Source organism: Heterocephalus glaber, unplaced genomic scaffold (genome assembly GCF_053883595.1).
Source record: "Heterocephalus glaber isolate CG9 unplaced genomic scaffold, H.glaber_assembly_v1.0 deba00001429, whole genome shotgun sequence".
Taxonomy (NCBI): Eukaryota; Metazoa; Chordata; class Mammalia; order Rodentia; family Bathyergidae; genus Heterocephalus; species Heterocephalus glaber.
In genome coordinates, this window is record NW_028258294.1 from 15,051,371 (window position 1) to 15,072,615 (window position 21,245).

General features: G+C 32.5%; 1 pseudogene across 1 annotated transcript in view; it reads left to right on the forward strand.

The window, feature by feature from the left end:
• LOC101725674 (protein PBDC1 pseudogene) overlaps window positions 1-21,245 on the forward strand; it is a 195,590-nt pseudogene that overhangs the window by 40,187 nt on the left and 134,158 nt on the right. Inside the window, exon 3 of the transcript XR_015451553.1 lies at window positions 14,307-14,397. The product of XR_015451553.1 is annotated as a protein PBDC1 pseudogene (transcript). The remainder of the gene's footprint in view (window positions 1-14,306; window positions 14,398-21,245) is intronic.

A 21,245-nucleotide genomic window follows, 5' to 3' on the forward strand; every position in this document is an offset into this window, starting at 1 on the left:
ATTTGTTGAGAAGGTTCTGTTCTACTTCTAGTCTCCTGATAGCTTTTACCATGAATAGCTGTAGAATTTAGTCCAACACTCTTTCTCCAACTAGTGACAAGATCATATGCCTTTTTCTTTTTCCTCTGTTAAAATGATGACTTTTGGAGGTGGATCTTCCAGTGCTGAAGCAACACTGCCATCCCTATAACAAAACCACTTTCTACATACTGCCAGATCTGACTTCTAATAGTTTGTTTTGTTAAATAGACTTCTATCTATCTTCATACTTTTTTCTTCTATTATCTTTATCCAGTTATAGGATTAGCACAATGTTGATTTCCTAAAATGAGGGAAGAAGTGTTCCTTCTTTTTTCTGCTTTAAATGTTTGATATAATTTATCAGTTAAAATGTATACAAGCCTGTTGTTGTCATATAGGTAGGTTTTCAAGCTAGGAATATACTTTCTTTAATAAATGCTATTCAAATTTTATATTTCCTCCAGAGTTAGTTTCATTAATTTGTCTTCCAAGGTACTTAAAAGTTGTCAAATTTATTTCAAAACAGATTTTTGTAATATGGTTTCTATATCCTTTTAAATTCTGTAAAATCTATGGTAATGTCTTCTAGATCTTAATATTATAATTTTAAAAATGTATGATTGATATTATGTAATAGGATGAAAAGATCTAAAGGAGCAGGTGAAGTGGGTGACAAAGCAGAAGGGAAAGAAAAAATAAGAGAAAAGGAAAAAAATGGAAACAAAGCCTTTGCAAATAGGGAAGGGTGGAGGGAGTGAAGAGAGGGCAGGGGAAGGGGAAAAAAATAATAACCAAGATACTCAGGTAATGGTACAAGATCCCAATGATGAATGTAACTATATTTTATACCAAAAATGTACCAATAAACTTAATGGGAAAAAAAAATACCAGAAAACAAAGACATCACTATAGATGTTATTGCAGTTATATAAACAATATTAAAGTAATTTTATGAACAATTTTGTGTTAATAATTACCCAGTTCACATGTAATTATGAGTTATAAGTCTATATTATTAGAATTAACAAATGGAGGTACAACCTAAATTATCCCATAAATTAAACAAATTCAATTTGTAATTTGAACCTTACCATAGGAAAACCTCTGGTTCAGATAGCTATGAATGTGAATTCTATCAAATATTTTAAAATAAATGTCAAATTTCTAATGACATTAGGAAAAAACCTTAAGGAATAATAAACTTATTACACTAACATAATATGAAAAACTTTATAATTGTCATATAATCCAGGAATATAAAATAAACTCACTATAGTCATATATAAGAGAATATTAATAAAATTTTTAATTATATATTTGTGGAGATTTAAGAGATATACCAATTCAATACTCATAGATTGTTTTCTATTTTCATAAAGCATTAATAACTGAACATGGTGATATATGTCTTTAATCCTAGCACTTGGGAGGCTGAGGCAGGAAAATCAGGAGTTCAAGGCCAGCCCGAGGTCTTGGAAAGTTGCCATTTGAGACAAATAGGCCTGCCTCAAAACAAAACAAAACAAACAAAAAACCCCAAGCAACCATGATAAATTAAGAATAACAGAATTAAAATTTCTCTATGCTTTAAATATACCATTATTTATTTATGGAATGTAACATGTCAAGTTACTAAGCTTAATAAAAGTAAGTGGCTAAATTTCAGATAATACTAAATTAAGCCAACATTGAACATTTCTACCTTTCAATCAGTCCATAAAAATCTGAAGAGTTTATCAATCTTCTGAAGTAGAAAAATCTAGCACATGTCAAAATTTTATTGGTTTTATGTAAACAAATTTACACGAGAAAAGTTATGTCTTAAAGGCAGAAATCATTCTGCCTCATTTCTTACAGTCAATAACTTTGAGAGAATATATTAATTTTAAAAAAGTGTACAACTCTTGATTGTTTTTTAAATTCCTTTGCTTTGGCATTTAACTCCAAGTATTAGGCAAGGAGTTGATTTCCTAAATTACAACCAGTTGTTAGAAATTGCCTTCATTATGTGATTTAAAAAAAGCAATTTTATGCATATTTTTTCATTGCTAGCATATCTTTTCTAATATTGCATATGTTTCAAAAATATTTGGAATCTGTTGAAGATTTGGTGGGGTATAAATATTTATTTTCATACTATTGGTCATAATGAATATATCAGCAGTAATCTAGAGTATTAACGATTGTACATACAATTGTATAATACTGAAAAGTTTTTTTAAAAATAGACTTTTTATTTTATTTTTTTTTGTTTTTTGTGGTGAGGGATATTGAACCCAGGATCTTGTACATACTAAACATACACTTTACTGAGCTCCTGTGATAACCAACCCAACTCCACCTTGAGCTTCACCACCATTTTGTGCTTGTGCTGGGCAAAGCACTCAAAACCCATATCCTGTTTGGCAGAAAACTTACTGCAGGATGTTTTGTAGCTCACCTAGTATGTGAAACCTCCTTGTGGCTCCCACTCTCCACCCCCCTACCCCCCTTCACCCCCACCAACCTGGCATGGCTCTGCTTCTGTAAAATTCTGCTTGTTCTCCCCTTGAGCCCTCCACAACTGAAAGCATGATTTAAAAAGAAAAACCAAACTGCTTTTTGGTGCTGAGAGTTCTTTCCTGGCACTAGCCTCTCTCTGTCACTGGCTTTGAATAAACAGACTCAATCTGACTCAGAGTGTGGCACATCTCTATAGCTCTGTTAGAACAATCACTCTGTTAGAACACTTCAACCCCAGCCTGAAGACTTTATTACAACATACAGAAATCACATGTAAACAGAATCAGTGTACAAAAGATAGTTTCTTAAATTTTAGTTCAAAGTTTAAATACATTTTTAGAAAATGAGAATGTTTGTGTAGAAATTGACATTAGGGAAGTCTCAAATTAAAAAAAAAAATACAACTCAGTGTGTTGCCACTCACCTGTTTCTTTTGCTCAATTCAGATGAAAATCATGAATCAGTGAAGTGCAGCTCTGCTGTGCTGTCCTGATGACCTGGGAATTATCCCAGGGGTACAGACAGCTGACACAGCCTGCTGCTGGTCACCACCAGCTTGTGCCAGACACCGTAAGTTGACTATACCAGGTGCTAGTCTCTGCTTATGGTCTTTCTTGGCTATTGTTTTCTGGAGTTCTTCAGTGCTAGCAGCTCTTAGTGTTTATTCCTCTCTTTTTGAAATGAACACTCTGTCCACAATTCTGAGGATAAAAGTCCCAAGTACATTTACAACATATTTGTAGCCCACACTACCCTAGAAATAAAGCACAAGCAGGTTTACAGGAACACCAAGACAAGTGTTTATTTTAACAGGGCCTGTGCAGCAGGGCATGGGGCCAGTTACAGGAAGGAGCACTCCTAGACTACACCCAAGAACTACATGGGGAATGTGGCTTATACAGCAGCTGCAGGCCTGTGTCAGTAATATGGAGGGCTAAAGTAGGGGAATCTTCTGGAAAGCTGGCTGTGAGAATTAGGCATGCAAATAAGGGGCCCAGGTCCCTCCCTCCCTGATCTCAGCCATACCAGGCTGCACCCTCCCTTGTTTGAAATGGTCAGAGAGATGAGTGCCAGGCTGACAGCAGAGCTGTGCTCTTAGGGTGAAATGGAGGAGAGTGGCAGGTAGATAGCCATGGAGGACAATGAAGCAAGTTGTCCCAGTCCATGGTGGGAGGGGAGCAAAGGGAGGTGAAGGGAAGGGTGTGCAACAGTGGCAGGCCAAACCACATTAGCCCTCAACCTGGGCAGGGAAAATGAGTCAAGGGCTTCTTGGCTGTCTCAAATGCATCATAAAGTATAATATATGGAAACTATATGAGACACTTTCAGTGACCTATCATCATCCTCTGTACTAGCCATTTCATGATATGCTTATGATTTCTTTCTGGAAGCAAGTATGACACTGAAGGCTTTCTTTATAGTCTGATGAATGTGCGAAAACATCATCACTTCTATTGCAATTTACTCCCCCTCCCAGGTCAATGGCATAGGGAAGTAGACTGCCTTTTTTGATGAGAAGTGCTGCAGTCATATTGCTACAGGTATGGATATAGAAGATTGGAAAATTGCAACTGTATTTAAAACCATGTTATCAAGTTCAGTCTCTGATCCCACATTCACATATCTCCCACAGCTAAATATGCTCTGTCCCATCTCAGAAGTCCCAAAGTTATTTCCTGTCTTGGCAGGAGTCTCAGTGAACCAGCATATCATGAACTCTGTCAGATTTGGATGTAGTTCTTCAGATACGACTCTTTTGCATTTGGACACCTACAACCTGAAAAGACTAGTTATTTTCCTTATATTTTAATACTTTATATGCAACTTTGAGACATGAACAGAGTTATAACAATAAACACTTCTATTAAATAAGTAAAAAAGCAGGAAGCATTTAAATCTCATTGACCTAGAGAAATACTGAAATTTAATGAGCCAATATTCCCACATCTCCTTTCTGCAGGAGAAGAGAAGAGTCCTTGGGGCCCTCCTCTCTTCAGTGTCTTTCAGCTCACTGTTCTCCAGGGATTTGGGCTCTGCTGTATGGGATATCTTTCCTTTCTGGAAATGTACTTAATTGGAAAGTAGGCTTCACTGAGGAACTTTCTCAACTTTTTGTACTCTACAGAAAAGTGTAGTTCAGAATTTTTTGTTGTTGTTCTTAATTTTTATTTTTTGAATTTAGAACAATTTCAGTGGCCTTTAGGAAAAACTGATGACACTTTTAACAACTCTCTAAAAGATATAATCTGCCTATGTCTCGTCTTAAACCTCACAGGTCTTTTTAGACATTCACTCTTTCAGATTTAATCAAAGCTGCCTTGAGTGTAAGTGAATGGCTTTGCTGTAGGTCAAGGCCTTATGATTTCTACATGCACTTTTTTAGAAGATTCTCTACTGTGTATCACCCTAATTATTTCAGAAGTTCTATGAAAGGGAAGGGTCTTACACTGATATATTTGATTTAATTTCTTATCTGAGCCCTTATCTATTTGGCAGCACCTTGAAAACTGCATTGTATTCAAATTCAGCAGTTTTGACCCCTCTACATTTATTTTAAATTATATTTGCAATTTGGACAATTTCTTTAAGTCTTCTATGTATTTTGAAAGATTACATTCTGAGATAAGTTAAATGCATGGCATTTATAACATTCTACCTCAGAATTTCATCACTTAACTGAGAAAGTTCACTGAATGATTTTTCTAAATTTCAGGTCACAATTGGTAACTATTTTACAAAACGTTTCAGGGCTATGAAATATGAGTTGCCACTCTTCCTGGCTCCCTATATATTTTATAAATAAAGGTATATTTTTATTTCTTTCTTTGAATATTATCTCTTTTGTAAAATTTTTATGTTTTAACTCATACACAAAAACAAAATTTATACATACTAATGGGTTACAAGGTAATGTTTTGGTACATGTGTATACACACATATATATATGTGTGTATATATATATGTATACAAATTTTAAATCAAGTGAAACCTATCTTATCTCTACAAACATTTGTCATTTCTTTATGACGAAAACTTTCAAAAGCTTTTCTTCTAGCTTTTTGAAAATTAGAACATTAGTGTTACCTAGTATATTGACTCCAATGTGCAACAGTACACTAGAACTTTATTCCCTATCTGATTTTAACTTAGCACACATTGTTTTAGATTTAGCCATTACTCCCTTGTCTTCTCTCTGGCCTCTGTTGACCACTATTGTACTCTATGCTCTATGTTCTCTAAATTCTATTAGTTTAACTGCTTTAGATTCCCCATATTAGTGAAAACAATGGTGCTTGTCTTTCTGTATCTGAGTTAATTCTTTGAATATAATGATCTCCAGTTCCACTCCGTCTCCAGTTTTTCTGATCCATTCATGAAGTTCTGACATTTGTATTTCACTTTGAATCTCATCACTTGCATGTTTTAACATTGTCTTGTGAAATACATGCCCAAATTGTAATCTCAGGAGCAATTTCGTATTTAAAACTTTATCTTATACAATTTTGACTGTACATGTTATATTCAGGAATTGTCTGCAGCTTCCTACCAGCAACTTGACACTATGGACCACCTTCTCCTCTACCAATGCCAGCATCCTAGGCAGAATTATATTGTGATTAAAACCTAGCTGCTGTTATAGACAGCTGGCAGGAGGGGATGTCATAGGGTCAGATTCCCCTGGATGGGTGTAAGTGTTTTTCTTTGTTTGTTCTTTTTTGTAGAGTAGTAGCTTTTGTTTCACATTACATGTAGAGGGAAGTTTTAGTCACTGAAAGGAAGATTGCACTAACTTTGTCCTTTTAGTTTATAAATTTGAGAATTCAGTGTTTTTAATTGTATCTTCCTCTGTCCTCACTATCAACACAAACTTGGAGTTGGAGGTTAGCATTCAGAAATTTTATTAAGGAGCGTTTGTAGAAGCAATATTTAGGGAAAGAGATGATAACAGCACAGGGGAGACAGGGAAGTTATTCTACTGTTTGGTAATCACAGTGCCTCAGCATATTACATAAAGAACTGTGAAACTGAGATTGTCTTCACTATTGCATCAATTTGGGGAAAGAAGTTCTGACCTTTATACTGCTGCACCAATCTATCTGGGATGTAGGATTTTGCAGAAAGGAAACATAACTTTTAGAAGATGGCTCTTTTTTCAGTCATTGACAAAACCCAAAAAGGGCTTGCTGTCAGCCTGTAAACTTCTGTGAGCTAAGGAAATAAATCCTTTGGTTTTGAAGGAGGAGCTGGAGAGTAAAGCAAGGTGTCTGTGATAGATAACTACATGTAACCCTAAAATTATCCCCTGATTTCTTCATCTTCTTTAGATTAGTGGACCAGGAAACAAACAAAGAAATAAATATTAGAAAATAAGCTATGATTATCCTGATGAGCTAGGTTGCTGTTACAGTGGGGGCATAGGTGAACATGAGATTCGGTGTGGAATTTTTGTTTCCACACCTAGTGAAAATAGTGAGTGGACAAATAGAATGTAAGCAAAAGAAAATTAAAGAACTTGCATCCCATAGACATGAAGGTTTAGGATACACAGCTAAGCAAATATGTATTTCTAGCTCTAGCCCTTGCAAAGAGTGATAGAAACCTAGAAAAGGTGTCATAATAGAAAGATGATAACTATCAGTATCTATTATAGCAGTGAATCTACAGCATTATTTTTGTGTAATGAATTTTTGGCAGCAGTTTCACTTCCTTAAAGTCTTATCGGCAGAAATCTTCATATGTAAAACATCAGCATATTAGCAAGGTTCAAATGATGAACTGCTTCAGGTACCTTTGCTTATAGAATCACATTTTCTCAATCACACCTCTATTTCAGCCACCTCTATTCCTGGGAGGACAGAGATCACCTTGGCTTGACACCATCTTGTCTCTGGTTTGTGTACTGCATACCTGCCACTTGCCTTAGGGCTTTCCGAAAAGTTAGACACTGGCAGAACTTGCACATATAACTAATGTGTGTATTAACATCCCAACAGTGAAAATATAACAAATGGGTGATGATTGATAATGAATAAATATTCCTACCTCCCATTATTCAGTCAGATATTTCTCAGAGGCATTCTTGAAATATTCAGGAAGTCCCAGAATAATTGAACTTCATAACTGACAAATTCATTGCATAGGCCCATTTGAAATCAAGATCTATATTATGACCTCAAAGTGAAAATGTTAGTTTATTAACCCAATGACAATCTGAAAGCTGTTTTCATGAGTTCTGAGACTGAACCTAATTGTAGTGATTTGACATGAAAAATTAAGAAATTTCTGCTTCTGAAATGGGACAACTATTTTTCCCTTCTTTCTAATATGAAAGTTTTATTTGCTCAAATATTTCCTTAGCCTTTTCTTCAACATTCTGCCTTGTGGTCTTCAGTTTGTCATTGAAAAAAGAGACCTCTTTTGAAGGCTCAATTCTTTTGAAGACAAAATACTCCAAGTCTTCACACCATGTGCTGAATTCTCATTGCTCCATACTCCCTTGTATTACTGCATCACAAAAAACACTCCTTGAGTTCAAAGAAAGCTTTACTCCATGGATGAAAAGAGCAGAATGCATCAAGCAGATATACATGTGACTCCTGTTTTCCTATTCTTTCTCTTCTGGTGTTATCAGTAGGAGCTATTTCATCCAGTGAAAGGACTCATTGAAAAACAGCTAAAGCCAATAAAAAAGAAACTTTTGAAAAATTTAAATCTACAAACAACTAGTTTTTCCATTTAGTATCAGGTGATTAAATTAGAAACAAAAATTACATATTCAATTTTGACAACTTTTAGATCTTTAGATATCTCTATTAAAGCATATTAGTTAGTGGAAAATGAAGAAAATAGAACAGATGAAATGGGTATTTTAAACGTTAAATATTTTCCAAGTGGTATTAATTCAATGTTTACAAATAGCATTTTATTGAGCTCAAGTATATAAATTCAGAAAACTTCCATAATTTAAATAAGTTCATTCTTCCTCAGTTTATTTGCTGTCTTTCAGAATTTCCACTCCTTTTGTCCTTCCTAGAAAATAGACTGTTTTTTCTGTGCCTCTGTCTGTGTGTGTGCATAAGAAAGATATAAGCTTTGTCTTTGTCTTCTGCAAATGTCATGTGAGAATGCCATTCATATCCAAAGATGCTTATAATTTTGACTTCTCAAATCTGTAAGATTCCATGAATATTCCTGCCTGGTTTGTAGCTCCAGTCTCTGTAACTAAAGTTAAGTATTATAGCTAAATGATATTTGAGGCTTATTTTACTGTGTGGGTTCATATATTTGTTTGTGTTTTATCAGTTTAGTCAAAAGCTTAATGTTTGGTCCCACTCTTCCTCTCCTTGGTATGACACATTCTATAACAGGTGTTTCTTTTCTTTTCTTTCCTTTTTTTTGGTACCGGTGATCGAACTCAGGACCTTGCACTTGCAAAGCAGGCTCTGGAACCACTGAGCTAAATCCCCGGCCCCTGACGTTTGTTTCTTAATAGTATTTTTCCCCCTAGGGCAACACATTTCTTAGAATTATGCATTGAATTTTGTTCTGCTTCTTCTCCTCCTCTTCCAACAACAGCAACAAAAGTGTATGGTGAAGCTCTAACCTTTAGCACGCCAGAGTATGACTATATTTACATATGTTAAAGAGATAAGTCATAATGAGGTCAATAAGGGTGGGTCATTATTCAGTATGATTCCTTTCATAAGAAAAGGGGGTAAGAAAGAAAACAAGAGAGAGAGAGGGAGAGAGGTATCAGATATGTGCACATTCAACTACAGCCAACAAGACAATCATGTGAGAAAAAGGACGTAATAAGAAGCTACCCTTCTAAAAGACACAGACAGAAAAAACAAAACAAAACAATCCTGCCAGCCCTTTGATCTTTTAATACTACTCTCTCAATTGGGGAAAAAATAACACAAATTTTTGCTATTTAATCCACTTAATCTATGCTTGTTGTGGTAGTGGTAGTTGTTGCTTTGTTATGATAATCCTAGAAAACTAGTATAATCAAACTGAGGTATTTATTGATACTCATTGGATGAATGAAAATTAAATCTGCAGTTTTCTAATCTATGTGCAATGATTTCTAAGTCTGATAATCAAGTTTTAGGAAAAAGTTGACTGATTTGTGCTCTTATAAATTAATAGTAATATCATACATTTGAACAATATCTGTATAAATCATGAATATTAATCTAAAGAATACTCATTCTTTTCAACTCAAGACATTTTACTTCCAGATATCTACTCTAGAGAAGTTCTTGCAAGTGAACATAAAAAAATATATTCAAGTAACTTGCAGCAGTGTTCCTAATAATAATGGTGTAGAAAACCATAAGTAAATGCTTCGAGTAGAGTGAACCTATCAGTGCCAACTTAGATACAGCTCAACCTAGTTTGAAGGGGCTACAAAGAGATAGTAAAATCAGAGAGAACATATGATATAATTTCTGCAAATTAAAATAATGTAAAATAGGACTTCATATTGTTAATAGATATTTACACTTAGTATAAAGTTAAAAGAGCATGCATTAAAATCCTACACATAATCCTCAGGTTAATAGTTATTATCAAGGTGTGTGAGATAAAAATTTAGAATTATCATTAAGTTGTACTTCTTGACCACAAAAGAGAATCCACTGAAATATGTACAGTAAAAAAATTATATGCATTTAAACTCTATGGAATTTATAGTTGTCAGTTATATGTTTTCCATATTATTCCAATAAGATGGAAATAGCTTATTATTTTAAATGACAGTTAAAACTAGAGGTGCAGCCACATTGTCAGCTGAAAAAATAACCCTTCATGTTACAGAGCTACCTAATAGAAAATATTGATTTCACCTTTATTTCTCATTGGCACTTTTGGATCATTAGCTGATCATCCTATAGTGAACACATATTTGGAGTTTAAGACATTTGATCATACAGCCTATTCACTGTTCACCTAGTCACTGTTAACCATGACTTTCAGACTACATATACATGTACATATATATATATATACATACATATATACATATGTACATATATACACATATATATGCAATGAAATGATTGTGTTAAGTTCATCACTCTGATTATAGTTTGAAGAAATTACATGTTAACAAATAGGTAGACCAAGATTAAAACCACACATAAAATGGACAAAATTTTTGACTACTAGGTTAAAAGTACAATAATCCTATTCCTGACATTTAGGTGGAACCACTTGAAGTGATTTCATATCCCTCTGATTGGAGATCTGGCCACTGTGTTTTGCTGTTGCATTTAAAATGTTATTAGCTTATGTTAGGCAGCAATTTCTTTGGTTAAGTGGCAGAATGGTATATGTCCATATGTTCCAGGCAGTCAAGAAGAAAAACAGAGTAGATACAAATCAAAACACTTTCCAAGTCTGTGGCTGGGTTGTAGCAATATGACCCTAATATAGAGACATCTACCCGAAGCTCAGTCAATTAGATTGTCTCTTACAAGAGTTACAAATTAGGGGATATGACAGAGACTGAAAATTTTTGGACTCTGCCCTCACTGATGCTTTGCCAAGTCACTGATTCAACAAATTTAATGCCTCTCATCAAAAAATGAAGGCAGAATCTTTTTTCCGCTTTTAAAGTTACTATATCTCCAGCACTTAAAACAACAACCAATATATGTGCTGAATGAACACAGGTGCTTATTAAATACTAAGAAGGTACATAAGTATAAGTCCTGGTAATTACAACCATGGAAAATCCAAAGAAAACAGTCTACACCCATGTGGCTTATAGACTATTACAGAGAGGCAACAATAAACTGAAAAATAACACAGTGTGAAAAATAATTTGTTGTCCAATAAGTAATGAGGTTGCAAGTGACAAAAGATAGAATATGATTTACTCACATATGAATATGAGTAGGTGAGTGGAAGAAATCTCTCTGGAAAATGATTATATTGTGACTGATATCCAGACAATGAGAAAGAGGCAACTTTGGGAAGATCTATGAGGAGAATATCCCAGGAGGATGGAACAATATACACAAGAATTATCATACTAGCATCTCACATTACACTACAGAACTGAGAAGTATTTTCCAGAGAGTAAAAGAACATCTGTGTCACTGGAAGATAATGATTGTGAAGAAAAGATACAATTGGGGAGATGCAGATTAAATTAAGCAAGATGGCATTACGTATGTAAGGAAACTGAATTTTATTCTAGTTTTAATAAGGAGTCATGTGAAAGTTTTAAGTAGGAGTGAAAGTAATTAAGAAATGTTATAAGCAATCTGCTATTGTTATGTAGTTGCTGGATGGTAGTGGTAGGGAACAACATCGAGGACTTTTTAAATTACTTAATTTTATGAACCAACTTTGTTCAGGTTCAATAAACTCTCTTTATTTCACCCATAAGATAGGCATTATCTGCTGCTTTTAATTAAAAACATGTAAATGTGTATACTATAATGGATTATAATTGTTTTTAGATGAGCAATTTTATTCTTTATAAGATTGTTAAAATAGTTCCATTTTGGTCTTATTTTAAGGGATGAACTTAAATCTAGCATAAAACAAATTATATGTGTGTGTGTGCACATATAGTATACAAATATATTTTAGCTCATCTATGCATTTATATTTGTGGTCTGTTATATATTTCATTACTACAGAAAGACACTTTACCTTAACTAATTCTATTGTCTATGCTACAAAGTAGAGTTTTGGCTACCGAGAGAGAGAGACTCACCACCATTGCTTGAAAAAGATAGGTGGAAATTTGTTTCCTTTCTGGCTCTGATGCATTTAGTTTTCAGGTAGTTTCACTTTCTTCCTTCCTTTCTTCCTCCTCTCACTTTCTTCCTTCCTCCCTAGGTCCCTCCTCCCTCCCTTGCTCCCTCCCTCTATTCTTTCTTTCTTTTGCTCCAGCTAATGAATAATTATGAATTTTATCCTTCTCTCTAATGTTCCCATGATGCAAAGAAAATTGTTTTCCAAGCCATTTGGATATCAAAAGTATATTTAGGAACAGGCTGGGGATTTAGTTCAGTGGTTTCGCCTCCTGCTGTGCAAGCACAAGGACCCAAGTTCTATCCCCGGTACCAAAAACAAAACAAAACAAAAAGTATATTTAGGATGAAAATGGAATGCCAAAAACACTTGGAAAATAGATATAAGACTGTCTAGCCGAAGCATTTTTTTCTCATGATGATAACTTATCCTTGGTTCATTCAATTTTATGGTCCTATGAATTTAATAATATCTAGAAAAATATTTACAAGTATGCAGTACTCTAAGACAGAAAAAGCAAAACTTCAAGGCTAGTATCAACTTGCACAGATAATTACATTCACAAAGATAGTATATTTACTTTAAATTGCCTCCTTTAAAAATATTCTTGTGTTTAAAGCAAAGGAGAATTTATTATATGGTTAAATCCATGTTCAAACGTATTTGTAAAGCCTTATACTGAGAAAATGTAGTACATCTAATGGATTTCTATAGCACAAACATTCTGCCATGTAGTAATATATTATTTAGGGTCCAGAAACTAAATGTTGTAATGCACACAGTGTTGTTCATCATGATAGGTTTTTGACAACTTAAAAACAGGTTTTGTTTAAAGCATGGGGATAAGGACATAAACATATTGAAAAGTAAAGTCTACTCTGAAAATAAAGCTTCCATTATAGGTATTTATTATGAGCAGCATCCTTTTTACAAATGATTAGGATCAATCTGCAATGTTATTGAATGACTTTTGCTTAAGTTTACAGGATGGTTAGAACTATTGACAGTTTGTATAGTGACATTTAATGAGTTGACAAATTGAGTCATTTATTTCTGGATCCATAAATTGCATTGCTACGTAACTGTGTTTGCAGAAGAGGAAAGAAAATTTGATAAATACTATACCTTACTGAAACTCTATACTGTTTAATGATTGCATAGAATTGCCTATGCTGGTTTCATTAATCTCCCCATGGTTACCCTTTTTCTCCATCCTTAATACAAGACATCAACCTATAATCAAGCAATACTCCCAGAGTTCTTGTCATTTTAACAGTATTTAGCACATAGGTAATGAAAACTCAAGAATGAGCAACTCTGACCATCTTCATTAGGTCTAACAAGATCATTTGAATATACACATACATTCACAATATATTCTTTAAGAAAAAAATATTACAAAATGGAGGCATCCATAGTATTAAAGCAATGCAAATGATGTACTTTATGAAAGAGTTAATCTGATTTTTAAGCTAAAAGTACTGATTGCTTATGAATTGATATATATCACTTTCTTCCCACTACAGAATATTGAGACTTTAATATTTATAATATTTACAAAAAGGAAGGAAAATATGAAGAATGTTATATACTTTTTGTAACCTATATGCAAGAAGATTTTTAATATAGGATAAGTTTTCATGTCTATCATGTTTCAGTATATAGGTCACTTTCTATTTGCTTGGAATAAACACTTTATATGAATGTTCTAATTAAACTTTAATTTTGATAGATATTTCACTCTGGTACATAAAATCACCTATTGGATATAACATGTAATGGGAATGTGATCCAAAATTGGAGTATCATGTTATTACAAAACAGCATCATATCAAACTGAGAAGGAAAATTTGACAAAACTTTGTAACTTGCACAGAAATATAATTTAATATTTAGGTGTTCAAAATGCTCCTTCGAATACGAAGCTACCAAAATGTATAGATTGGCTCAGTAAGGACTGGAGCATTTTCCATAGAGGTTCTATTTTACTTGTTATTTGTATTTTCCAGTCTCCTGTCAAAAACAAATCTCAGCCTTCACAGATTACATCCTAACCCACCACAACTTAACTAGAATATGATTTTGCTCTAACATCTCAAAGTAAGTGCTACAAATCTTTTCTTCTTAGTATATTTCTTTATGAGGGTTAATTTCTTTATGATATAACAGTTTGTGTACCTAATTCTTATTTTTTCTATTCCTTGGGATGCATTTAGTCTTCTTCAAGTACTCATTTATGTATGAATAGAATGTTCCTGGTGATTATTCCATTATAATTGTATGATTATAATATGCAATGATTGATAACGTGCTTTATTTTCCTTTGAGTATTTCAGGTAAGATTGTAAGATTATAGAGGTTTTGTTCAAGATGCTCACTGTAAGAAAGTGTCAATAAGATACAGAACACATGAATATAGTAAATAAAACCATGACATGTCAAAGAAAAGTTTCTGATTTTTATAAAAAATATTACTAAATTCTTATTTTGTGATGAGAATGGGGTCTATGTCCAAAGAAAGATTAAAACAACAAAAAAGAAAAACAAAATACAGTTTTTGGACAGGAGATTCTAGGGAAACATCAAGACATGGTACAAGCTTTAGAATTGTGGAATTAGAAAAGAAATCTATTCAAATTCCAATTTATATCTTATTATATGCACAACTTTGAGCATGCTACCTGACCTCTTTGAATAATGGACAATTTATTTGAAATATACATATAAACAAAATAACCATTTTCATGTAGGTGGAAATTAGCATAACAACTATTAAAAACAAATGACCAATAATAACATGTTCCGTTTTTTCCCTCATTGTGGTAAAACATACAGTCTAATAAAGAAGATTGTAACTATAATCCAGTAAGTAATATTCAGAACTAAAGGTGCATACTACTGTAAGAAAAGCTTGTAAATATTTAGAAACTTTGCTTTTCCTAAGGATTATCTGGCTGTTTTAACTTTGAAGCATTAATTCTAGATATCCTTTAGTCAGGCCGTGTTATGCACAATGTGTCCTGTATGCTTTGCACGAAGTTAATTATTTCCTGTTCCTGTGCTACAGAATTTAGGTTCTTGTTCAAATGCTTAGATTCTCCAACTACTACTTAACTACATAATACATAACTATATCATATATATGTGTGTGTGTGTGTGTGTGTGTGTGTGTGTATAGTACCTATATAATAACTGTGTAACTATATAATATTTTCTCAGGGACTTCTCAAAAAATTTGAAGATTTCTGTCAAATTTCATACACACAAATTTTTTTGCTATAAGTGAATTGATATAAAACTATTTAGAAAATTCAGTGGATTCATAAATAGTGTTAGTATGCTTTTCACATATGTGATATTAATAAAATAATTATTACTGAATTTTTAGCACCGTGTATATTTTGCGGTGTTGCTAAGACACCTAACTAAAATTTAACACTAAAAAGTGTTCATGAAATTCTTCAAAAAAGTATTATATCTTACAGCAGGGAACTTTACCTATATTTGCATGAAATGTCAGAATCGCAAATAGACAAGTAACTTTAAGTCAGAATAGATCTAACCATAGGAAAGATAATCTGATCTTTAAAGAAGTAGCCAGCAATATTTATGGGGAAATGTCCTGATATCTACAAGTTACACTGAGATACTTTCAAAATGAAATTGATTAGTGGAAGGACACGGGCAAATATAGATAGGTACATGTGAGAAAACCAATTATTGTAAAATGTTAAGGCTAGATCTTTGTGTAGCTTAAATCAGTGTTCAACTATGTTCTGATTTTGAAAGATTTGATGATGAAGTTTTGAGAGAAATATAACTTAGGTACAAAAAGACAGCCATTAGAATGTGTCTGTATTGCACGGCCTGTATGTCTCAGCATTTCTTTCTTTCCACATTTGAAAGTCTGAGGGGGCTATGTCCTCCCTACTGCAGCTCAATCACTTCTCCATCCCTTTGTTGTGCTTTGTCTATGGATTCAGTTTTCTAGGTTCTATCTCATTTCAGAGCAGTCAGTTGCTTAATTTGCCTGGCAATATTGATTTTCTGTTGCCAACTGTGCTGTATTAAACTCTATACCTTACTCCAACTGGTTTTGACATGAAAAGCGATAGTATAGGATCAGCAATGTTGAATCTATAGACTGCCATGAGAGAAGTATTGGGACAAACAGGAAAAAAATATATAGTGTTATAAATAGTTGTCATTCTATTTGTTTATTTTCAAATCAAAAATATATAATTAAAAATTATAATGATACGTTAGATAAAATATTTTAATAACTATTTATCACAAGGCTGTCTTTCAAGCATTTTAATGTTTTCCCAGCTTTTCACAGTTCTTTCTTGGAGAATGCTTCCTTTAATTGTAATATTAAGGTAGACAGATCAGTCAGTGGTACATTGATTTATTTTTACTCATTCTTATTGTTGCAGTACTTACTGTGATTAAACTTCTATTAAGAATCTGTCATATGGTAGGCTACCTACTTTAAATAATCAAATGTTTTTATGTACGTTAATGACAGATTTTTGTTTTCTTTTATGTTTGTTATTTCTTTTTTTAAAATTTAAAGCCTGTATTTGGCACCCTTAATTTTCTTGTTGTTCCCTGAAAGAATAATCAGTGATATTTGATCAAAAAGGCTCTGGAATAGAAACCAGAAAATATAATTTCTTGAAAATAATTAGGTATGTACTTTTGTAGTTAAATGTTCACCTTCATTTTCTTTCCATTTGTAAACTGGGATCGATAACATGAATGATTTCTAATGTTACTTGAAGTTTTTTCACTATATGTATATATGTTTATATATATTTGTATATTTATAATCTATATGTAATTTAAAATTAATAGCAACATGCATTCCTTTTATAGATTTATCTTTAAGTGAAAAGAATGACAGCAAAATTGCAAGAGACAGGGAAAATTTGGGATTGTTTTGTTTGTATAAGATAATCACACTACTATGAAGAATTATATTACTTGAAAGTTGAGTAGGATTAGTTGCAAAGGTACAATTAAAACTCCAAGGAAAATCAATTTTTAAAAATAAATAATGCACTACTGAACATAGTAGCGCATGCTGGTAGTCCCAGCAACAAGTGAGACTGGGGTGGGAGAGATGCATGATACTGAGTTGAAGATCATCCTTGGCAATATAGCAAGACTTTGCCTCAAAAAATAAAATAAAATAACAGCAAACAACTGTAAAATATAAATAAAGAAGAATAAAGTTAATAATAATAAAGGAGAAAGAATGGAATCATAAAATTCTCAACTAGAATTGTCGGCAATAAAAAAGTTTAGAAGACAAAAATAGGAACAAAAAACAAGGACAGTGGATTACAGACAATAACTAAATTAGTAGCAATGAATCTAACAATATCAATAATCATTTTCATCATCAATAAATGCACCAACTAAAAAAAAGAGTTGTCAAAGTACATACAAACACAAGACTCAACTATGCAGTGCATAAAAGAAACACATTTTAATTACAGAAACACATATAGAATAAAAGATAATGTATGTAGCCAAAATATACAATTCTAAAAATAAACAAATGAAATCAGCAGAAACTATGTTAAGTTCAGACCAAGCACACATCAAAGAAAGTAATGTTACTACAATAAAAAAGTCCTTGGGGCTGGGGATTTAGCTCAGTTGTTCTGGCATCTGCCTCACGAGCACAAGGTCCTGAGTTTGATCCCCAGTACCAAAAATAAAAAAATAAAAAAGTCCTTGCATATTTATAGATGGGTTAATTCCCCATAAACCCATGACAGTCCTTAACATGTATGCAATCAAAAACAGTGTCAAAATGAACGAGGCAAAACTAGTAGAACTTCAAGGATAGAGAACCCCACTACTAAAGCCTATGAAAAGCAAACAGACTGAGCACACAGAAAATCAGCAAGAAATAATTGAATTTAAAAACATTATGTACAGTGATTGTCTCTCAACAATTTTGTCCAACAATAATAAAAATCACATTGTTTCAAAACTCACCTGTAATATTCATCAAGATAGTTATATTCTGGGCCATCAAGCATACTGTATCACATTTAAAGGAATATATATGATACAGTATTTTCCCCAAGATTACAATGGAATTAAACTAAAAATCAGTAACAGAAAACTAAATGGGAAAATCTCAATGTTTATGGAGCCTAAATAACAAACCTCTAAGTAATACTTGATCAAGAGGGGAAAAAAAATCTCAAGATAAATATTTTAAATAAAACACTATCAAAATTTGTGGGAGAAAGTAAACAATTTTAATAGGAAAGTTTGTATTACTGAACAAATACAGAAAAGAAGGACACTTGAAAATTCATAATCTAAATTTCTCTAAAGAAACTTATTTTTGTTTTGCTTACTTTGAATTTGATTTGCTTTTGTTTTTCAAATTTCCTTTAAAAACTTAGATTATTAAAAAAATCAATAAACTCTAGCCAGCGTAAGAAAAATAAAAAAGAACTGACAATTTATTAATATCAGAAACAAAACACATCCTGTGAACATTAAAAGGATAACAAGCATGTCAGGTATAGTGGCTTATGTCATACCAGCACTCTGGGAGGCTGAGGCAGGAGAACTTCAAGTTCCAGCCAAGCCTAGGCAACCTAGCGACTTAGTGAGAGCATGTTTCAAAATAAAAAATAGAAAAGATCCCCAGTATTGAAAAAATAGAGGGAGAGAAAGAACAAAGAACCTGTTTACAAATTTGGTAACCTAGATGAAATAATTTAATCCCTTTAAAGACAGGATCTGCCAAAACTCATGCAAGAAGAAACAGCTATATGAACAAGCCTATATTTATTAAAATTGAATTAATAATTATCAGCATATCAAAAGAGTAAACTCCAGGCCCAGAAAGATTGCAGATTGCTTTCTATCAGGCTTTTATGAAAAAAATACAGCAATTATCTACAATTGCTTCCAGGGAATACAAGAAGGAGGAATATTTTTTAAATCAAATCTAGGAAAACAGTATTGCAAAAATCTACAAACTAGGCAAAAATATTATAAGAAAAGTAAACAATATAATTCATAAAAATTCAAAAGCCCTCCTGAAAAAATTAGCAAATTGAGTACAACAGATTATAAAAAGAATTATATACTGCAGACAGGCGGAATTTATCTTAGTCATGTAAAAGTGGTTCACCTTTCAGAAACCAAGTAATATAATCCATCCCAGCAAGAAGCTAAAAATAAAGTGTAACATGCAGGTACACATTTGACTAAATCCAAAGTATGTTCACAATAAAATTACTCTGCAAACTAGAATAAAAGACATTTGTACAAATTTATAAACAATAGCATTTAAAAAATTCTACATCAGATTTCATTCTTGTTGCTGAAAACTAGAAGTCAGGAACAAAGAAAGCACATATTCTGTCATCATTTCTTTTATATATCAAAATGGAAGTCCTAGGTTATGCATTGAGACAAGAAAAATAAATGAAAATTATTACAGATTAGGAAGGGAGAAACAAACTTTGCCAATTACATAACCATCAATGTAGAAATATGAAAGATTTGTACTCCCACAACAAATATGCAACTATAGCAATATTGCTATATGATTAATAAACAAAGGCCAATAATTGCTTTATATATATATATATAATAAATTTAAAATTAAAAACACAAAAATATTTGCCCCCAAATAAAATAATTATGTATGTGTTATTTATGACATCTATATGAGGTAAACAATGAGTTTCAGATGAAAAAAACTAAACAACTAAATAAATGTAGAGATATTCCATATTCCAGATGGATTTAATATTCTCAGGATATTAGTTCTTCCCACCTTGATTTATAGACTCAATGTGAGGCAAAAATCAAATCAAATTCTGTATACAAAACCAATTGCTTCTCTAAACTTTATAGAGAGAGCCAATGGATGAACATAGATAACTCAATTTTGAAAGAAATAAAATTGGAAGAATGGCACTATACAATTTCAAGACTACAAAGTGACCAACGCAATTTGCTATTGGTGAAATAAAACACAAGTGGATCAATGGGACAAAACAGAGACTAATAATAGTTCTATAAAAATATAGTCAGTTGACATAAAATAGAGCAAAAGCAATATAAAAGAACTGGATATTCACATGCAAAGATAAAAATCCAAACATAGATTTTATAGCTTTTCAAAAATTAATTCCAAATAGATCTTACAACTAAGTGTAAAAACAAAATGATAAAATTTCTAGAAAATAAAAGCAAAAATGGTCTTTGTTGTGGTAATGACTTTTTAGTACAACACCAAAGGCATGGTATGAAAGAAATAATAAACTGGATATTAGAACAATTAATACTCTGGTCTGAGAAAGAATAGATCAAGAGACTAGAAAACAAGAAACAGACTAGGAGAAAATATTTGCAAAACACATACCTAGAATACATTGTCATCCAAATATTCACGATTTCTCAACAACAATAAAATAAGCAATTCAGTTGAAAATAGACAAAAGAACTAAATACACACTTCACCAAGGAAGATGTCAATGGTAAGGAAGCGTGTGTAATTAGGAAATTTAAATTAAAATCAAAATAATACTACATTCCTTCATACTAGTGTATCAAAAATCCAGAACACTAGCTGGTGTTCTGCTAAATGCTAAATGGTGGCAAGGTTGTGGAGTTGGACACACGCTCATTTAGCATGGGAATGCAAAATGGTACAGCAACGTTGGAAAACAATTTGGTAGTTTTCTATAAAAGTAAACATTCTCTAGCCATATGATCTAGCAATTGCACCCCTTAATTTTTATCTAAATGATTTTAAAACTTACATCTACACAAAATCCCTCTGCAAAGATGCTCATAACAGGTATTTTTCATAATTTTGAAAACTTAAAAACAAATAAAATATTCTCTGATAAATTAATAAATAAAATGTGGTATACAGACCGGGGATTTAGCTCAGT